This window comes from Oenanthe melanoleuca, chromosome Z (assembly GCF_029582105.1).
Source record: "Oenanthe melanoleuca isolate GR-GAL-2019-014 chromosome Z, OMel1.0, whole genome shotgun sequence".
NCBI lineage: Eukaryota > Metazoa > Chordata > Aves > Passeriformes > Muscicapidae > Oenanthe > Oenanthe melanoleuca.
Window position 1 is genome coordinate 51,232,185 of NC_079362.1, and position 7,439 is coordinate 51,239,623.

Consider the following 7,439-nt stretch of genomic DNA (forward strand, 5'->3'; position numbering starts at 1 on the left):
GGTGCCAGGCACCATGGCCTCTTGGATTGTGTCTGGGAGATCATTAAGATGTAGTAGCCAAGACAAGCAATTATGTATGACTGTAACCTTGTATGTGAGTAGCAGAAATTATTTTTATTGCTGAGCTTAGGCATAAAAACTCTCCAACAGGCCAAATTTCAGGAAGCTAGCCTTTCTCCCTGCTTCTCCTTTCCTTTTTCTTTATCCTTGAGAAAGGATAAAGGCTTAAGGACAGAGATAAAGGGATTAAAAGCAGAACAGGTACTACAATGTCCTCTGAGATGAAGGCCTAATCATATGGTTTCTGTCTGTCTATGTGTTCTCATTATCAATCTGTTGTTGAAGGCAGCACATGCAGAGGGAAATAAGTAGATGATTGATTTGCATGAAAAAGCTTAATACAGGTCATTGCACTTGACAGGAGAAAAATACCTTAATTTAGGATCTGTGAAAGCATCAATGGAAGCAACAGCCGAACACAACAAGCTTGTCAGTGAAAACCTCTGTCTCTGTCTGCAGTGGGAAGCCTGCCTGTGTCACAGCTCTGGGAAGCTTCTCCAAAATGCAGTGGACGAGGGGCTGATGGTCTGGGGTGTGGCACCAGAGGAGGCCCATGGAAGAAGGTGGCCACCTGGCCTTTGGGTTAGCCCAATGCCATGGTTCAGCCCCAGCCAGCAGCCAGGGCCCTGCAGCCACTCATTCCTCCAGCACCAGGGAGAAGATCAGAAGGGTGAAAGCTGGAAAACTCATGGGCTAAGATAAAAAACAGTTTAATAGGGAAAACAAAAGCTGCACATGCAAGCAGAAAAAAACCCCAGTGAATTAATTCAGTGCTTCCCATGAGCTGGCAGGTGTTCAGTCATTTCCAGGAAAGCAGGGCCCCATCACACGTAACAGTTACTTGGGATGACAAAATTCTGTCACTCCAAATATCTCCTCCTTTCTTCTTCTTCTCTTCACTTTATACACTGAGATGATGTCACATGTATTGGATTATCCCTTTGGTCAGTTTGGGTCACCTGTCCTGGTTCTGTCTCCTCCCAGCCTCCCAAGCACCCCCAGCTTCCTTGCCAGAGTGGCAGTACAAAAAGAAGAAAAGCCCATTGAGCAGGCTGAGCATTGCTCAGCAACAATAAAAACATTTCTATATTATTGACCTTTTTATAACACAAGACCAAAGCGCAGCCCCATACCGGAAGAAAATTAACTCTACCCAAGACAAAATCAGAGTAGCCAGGATCAACACATTATTTGTGTGACATTTTGGAGCTGCAACTCTTAAAAAAAGATTTTGGGCTGGGAAAATGGCAATACAAGTTTCATACAGTGCATGAAATGCTTTCCATGGTTCTACAGCAGGGTACTAACTTTGTTCCCCAGCTGCTGATTGAACATCCTTGTGTCAAGAGGCCCTTGTGTCATTCAGCTCCTCCTTCCTCCAGCAGCCCCAGCATCATGCCATGATGGGGACCTGTCCCTATCCCAGGCCTGCTGCTGCTACTGGCTCCAGCAAGGGACTGCACTGAAGGCCCCACAGCAGAGTCCTTAAATTGCAGAGAAGCTGTGAGAATAGAGCAGGGTCAGATAGTCTTTACTTTTACAGCCAAATCAATGCTGAAAGGTGTGGAGATTGGATTAGAAACATTTTTATTGCAGACAATAAAAACTAGCATTCCTCTACCCCAGGAGCATCTCCCCAGAGTACTGAGTAAATTGGAGCCTTGGCCTTGCAGGAGTGCATGGGTGAACAACAAATCTCTTCTGTTTTTGCTCTCGTCTCATTGTGAACACTCTGGCCCTCCATTAGGACAGGCCAAAGATGGGATATACCTGTGCTGGAGCACCACCCATGGCACCACCATGGTCCACCCAAAAAACAATGCTCATTCCTGAGCAAGGGAAATGTCAAAGTTCCATGAAGGTTAGAGAAAGTGACACTTTTGTGGAAATGTCTCCGAGGGGTGAGTAACCCCTCTTGCCCCCTCTTGCCCCACTGGTAGTCTCCAGAAAGGCAGATCTCCTTGTCTTCTCACCATCCCTTCTCAGCAACCTCCAACTTCTACTTCTGGCCTCTCTATTTGGCCCAGGTGTCAGTACTCCTTTATTTGACTTCCTACTGCCACCTGCAGAGCAGCAATGCCCAGCATTAGAAATAAGCAGAAACTCTTCCTGTAGCTGGAAATATAGATGTGAGTGTGTGATGATCTTTTATGAAGGTAGGAACTAGTGTAAGCCAACAGCAATGATGTATTAGCTTCCAGTAAGAGGTTAAGCATGCCTTTATACATTTGTACCTCTTGACTTCTGAGAGTGAAAGAGATGCAAATTTTAGTTTCAGAGCTGTCACTGAACATGAGACATCAGTTCTTCTGTGCCACAAGGTAAGGTACCAGTAGCCTGCTTCCTGGGAACATTGAATCATAAAGCAAGGGCATGAAATCAGAACTAACAAGTACCAGGGTTCCCCTGGATATTTCTGACTGTTTGTCCAATGCTATTTCCTTTCTCAGAAAAGCCATCTGTGCAACACAACTTGGACCATTGCAAAATATAGGTGTAGAGGAAGAGATGCTGATATGAAATATCCAAGAGAAAGGGTGTTTATTCCCTAGAGGTTTCTTCCTCCAGCTAACATGATCCAAATGCAAAACACCATCTTGATCAAGTATTGTGTCTGGAGCAGAGAAGATTTTTTGTTTAAACCAGTCTTGAAATAAATTGCTGCTTACTGTGTTATCTTAGAGTTATTAGTTCACATTTGCTGTTCCTCTGTTCTGCAATCCTTCTCTTGTCTATCTGTGAACAATTTAGTGTCTCTAAAAGCTCCAGCACAAAGTGTAAAGACCACAGTGACTCTTGTGAGTTAACTTCTGAACATTTTGGAGCAGCTGTAATGTTTCATGTCTTCGGGGTTGCAAATATTACGTGATGCCTGGGATAGGGTAAGGAAACACAATATGGGAAGCTTGTATGTGTAATTTTACATGGCAGGATTGCTAACTTTGTAAGTAAATTGTATTATAGCTGAGGGATATGACTATTCAATTTCTTCACTGGCAAAGCTTTCTGTCTCCTAGTAATTCACTGTGTCAAAACAGATCCTCCTTGCAAGTACTAAGCATGAAGATGAAGGTGAGTGGTGATGCAGGGGGTTGATGACAGGATTACAGGGTTCAAGAAGATAGAGACAATGACATCGACTCTCAGGTGTTTTAGATGGTTTGAGCTGCTTGATTTTGTTTTGTCTCAGTACAAGCTGTTTTTTAACACTGTTTTTCTCCCAGAGCTATGCCTTCAAGCAAGTGGGGAGCACTCATTTTTTGGGACTGTCTTGTCCAGAAATGATCTCACATTTCAGCTGTGCCAGAGTCCACACTCCCTCCAAGTGCAGGCAAAGCAGTCTGTGGTGAAGCCTGGCGAGGTACTCTCAGTGCACAGGGAGTTTTCTTTGGGACTGGTTGGGGCTGGGGGCCGTGTGGGGGTCTGCAGCTGAGAGCACAGAGCACGGGCTCACCACTAACTAGCAGGGAGCTGCGGCTGCTCCACAGTCCCCTGGCACGTATTCCAGTCCAGTTTTAATTGGGAGCAGCTTGAATTTGCATTCTGTCTTTTTTGACATTCATCATTCGGTAATGTGATGCACACACAGGCTGTCTCCTGGTACAACAAAGAAGGTGCAGAGCTGATTTAAAAGCCCTTGTGAAAATTCCAGCTTCAGAGGGCTTATTAAAACAAAATCCCCCAAACTGCTGGGTGTACTTCTCTGCAGTGAAACTGGTTATTGCTGAGATTCACCCCACCTTACCACTAGCTGATTTTTGTCTTTCTTCTTCAACACACATATGTCTGTAAGAGAAATACATATGCCACAGCATTGCCATAGCATTGCACAAGGACTTTCCAAATGCTATGTTTACACAGAAATAAATGTTTTGTATTTCAGGTTTTAATCTATTCTTTCATACTCTCATTTTTTCAGTTTTTTTGTATATTTTCCTCACAACAACATAATTGGTTCTTTTTTTCCCTCTCAGCTTGTGAGTTATTTGTGCCTCTGCTTTTATCTGCAAAAGTCAATACAGTGGGCCAGGCTCAACTTTGGTGTAACTATATTGGATTAAATGTGCATCACTAACACACTTCTATATTGCATTTCTATATTAATTTTTAATGTGTGTACCTAGTACATTGATTTAAAGGACACTGTATAAGTTAAATGCTCGTCCATAAGATTAAAACCATTTTGAGGGACACTGCAGAAGTATTCTGCTGCTCTCACCAGAATCCTTGGCAATTGCAACACTGTTTGTCAGACACCTACACTAAAAACCATCAAAACCATAGTCAATAGACAGCAGCGTGAAGAAATGCAGCTTTCCTGGAGCTCTGCAACTTGCTATGTGTGTAAGTATCACATGCAGTGGGGGGAAAATCATAACTGTGAGACACATACAAACAGAAATGTATATTTTCAAACACAAAATTACATACTTCAATGTACATTTTTACTTGGGTGGCACTTCTCACTGACCCTATCTGATTTTATAATCTTCAGAAAAACAATTGCATACAATCAAAGAAGAGCTTGGATTGGCAGGGACCTTAAAGATCACCTTGTTCCTATCCCCCACCATGGGCAGGCACATCTTCCACTAGACCAGGTTGCTCAAACCTCCATTCAACTTGGCCTTGAGCACTTCAAGGGATGGAGCATCCACAACTTCTCTGGGCAACCAGTTCCAGTGTCTCACCACTCTCACAATAAAGATTTTTTTCTGTGATATCCAATCTAAACCTCCCCTTCTTTCAGGTTGAAACCATTCTGCCTTGTTCTGTCATTACCTGCCCTTGTAAAAAAATCCCTTTCCAGCTCTCTTGTAGCCCTCTTCAGGGAGGCTGTTAAAAGGTCTCCCCAGAGCCTGTTCTCCTCAAGGAACAGCCCCAAGACTCTCAGTCTGTCCTCCCAGGAGAGCTGTTCCATCTTCATGGCCCTCCTCTGGACTCCCTCCAACAGTTCCATGTCCTTCCTGTGCTGGGACCCCAGAGCTGGGTGCAGCACTGCAGGTGGGGTCTCAGCAGAGCAGAGCAGAGCAGAGCAGATCAGAGGGGCAGAATCCCCTCCCTGCCCTGCTGCCCACTCTGCTCTGGATGCAGCTGAGGATGAATTGGCTTTCTAGTGTAGAAAATCTTTTACAGTTTTGAGAAACCTGCACGTTCAGGAGAGGGTTTTTTTCCCCACATGTGTTTCATTAAGGGGTGCATGGTAAATGCTTGAGCCCAATCCCTTGCTTTACTCCAGGCTCACTGTTCTCAGCCAGCTTTGCTCCCCAGGGATCACAAGGCTCCCAGGCCAGCCTTTCTAAGGGCTGCTCTACAAGGTGTGGTATTCACCCTCTGTGTTTGGGTGACAGACTCTGAGAGCAAGCAATTACATATCCTGAGAGGGAAAAAGGCATTAATCCCTCAGTGAAATGTTATGGCAATGTTGGCAGCTCTTGGTGTAGCCACCCTGGGGAGCAATGCCTCTGTCCCTTGTGTCAGTTCCAGGATCCTGAGTTATATCTTTTAGCAATCTGTAGTAATCCTACCAATTTGTTGTCAGCATTAATTATGTCTGAGATGATCATCATCTTTTTTGGCACATATATTAGTAATAGGGATATTGTCACTGGCATTAAAAATCAATATTATTGGGGAATACTTGTTTGTGTTTATCAGTGAAGTGAAATGGTACAGCTTAGCCCAGCAGTATCAATGTTGTGCTTCTCAGGAATGGCTGAAAAAATATTCTATGAGTAGAATAAAACTGCAGGTAATTTTTTTATATTTCTAATCCTAAAAAACCTGTAAAATAAAGAGTTGATTTAACACTGTCCTTTAACATGGTTTTTAAACCATTATTTAGCAATTCACTAATATATATCACAGGTCACAGAATATTCTGACTTGGAAGGGACCCACAACTCTTAAGGGAATGGCCCATATCAAACCAGCAATCTTGGTGCTGTTAGCACCATGCTTTAAACAACAGAGCTAATCTCTGTTTGCAACAAAATATAATCATGGCTGCATTTGTCAGCAAAAGCATATTTTTCTTCTAAGTGGCACAAGATATGAGTGTCCTTTATATAGCTCAGCTGTAGGGAAGTGATGTTTTGCCTGGGTGCTTCAGCCTGTACAGCAACATGTGCAGAGTCCAAATCCTGTTCTCATAAATAGCAGCAGCTGGAGCTTGGGCCATTAAATCTGCATCTGATGGTTTGTGCTGTGTGATGTTGGGAAAAGCCCCTTTTGCAGATCAAAATGCCATGTGGTAGGCTGGTGTAGGACTCCATGGAGTTTCTGTGTAGCAACTTCTCCCCAGGGTTTTATATGCAGAATATAGTTGTGCTGGTGAGAGAAAATAAAGATATGAAATGCCCTCTGGTTGTATGTTGTGTGAGACAGTAGAAAAAAAAGACATTCACACTTCATGTTGATGCTGTGCTTTTCCTTTTCTTTTGCTGCATTGCTATATTTTTTTCCATGTTCAGTTTTCAAAGAGAAAAAATATATTTACACGTTTTTCTGTGATGGATAAAAAATACAAAGAGAAAGAGTGTATTTACATTTTCCTTTGTGATGAATAAAAAACCCAAAAGCCAATACTTCCCTTCCCAGAGACTCTAATTTATACCAGATGGATTGATCTACAGCAACACAGAAGATTTGCTATGCATAAAATATGGGACTGTCACAGCTTGTGCTCCATCAGAAAGGAACTGGTCTACAGATTATATGGTATATAGCAGAAAATGTTTTTAAGTTCTGTACAGATGGCTGACCAGTTGAACCAGCTCTTTAGCTCTCTGAAAGACTGCCAGAGATACCACAGCATGCTTTACTGACCAAATTGCTTGGGATTCTTTAATGCCATTTTTCTCTTTTTTATAGGCCTGAGTATTGTAGCATAGTTATACATAAGATATTTTTTCAGCTGTTCCTGAAGAAGAATATAAGGAGCAAAGCTCCTGAAGCTGATGAAGAGAAATAAGATTTCTTTTGCACACATGGACATGGAAAGTTTGGCCTCCAACCTGTGCAGAACCTGTACATGCATTTACCTTGTTGCACCCATGTGCTTTTTAATGCATTTTTAGGTAAGAGGTAACAACCATGCAGACATACATACACTTTTCTGTGTGGATATGAATATAGGGCAATGTGCCCTTTAGCTGCCAGAATATCCTCAACACACTGCCTGGTTCATCAGAGCAGAGTATAAATTTTGTACTGTTTCACGTAGGTTTTCTGAACAGGATGGGCAAAAAAGAAACTGTAGTTATACTGCTAGGTACTTTTGCTCTTTATAGCTTTAATTTTATTTCAGCAAATTTTAGAATGGCAATAACAGCTTTGCGTGCCATTAGTGGCTTCATCCAGGAGACTGTGAGTTCTTT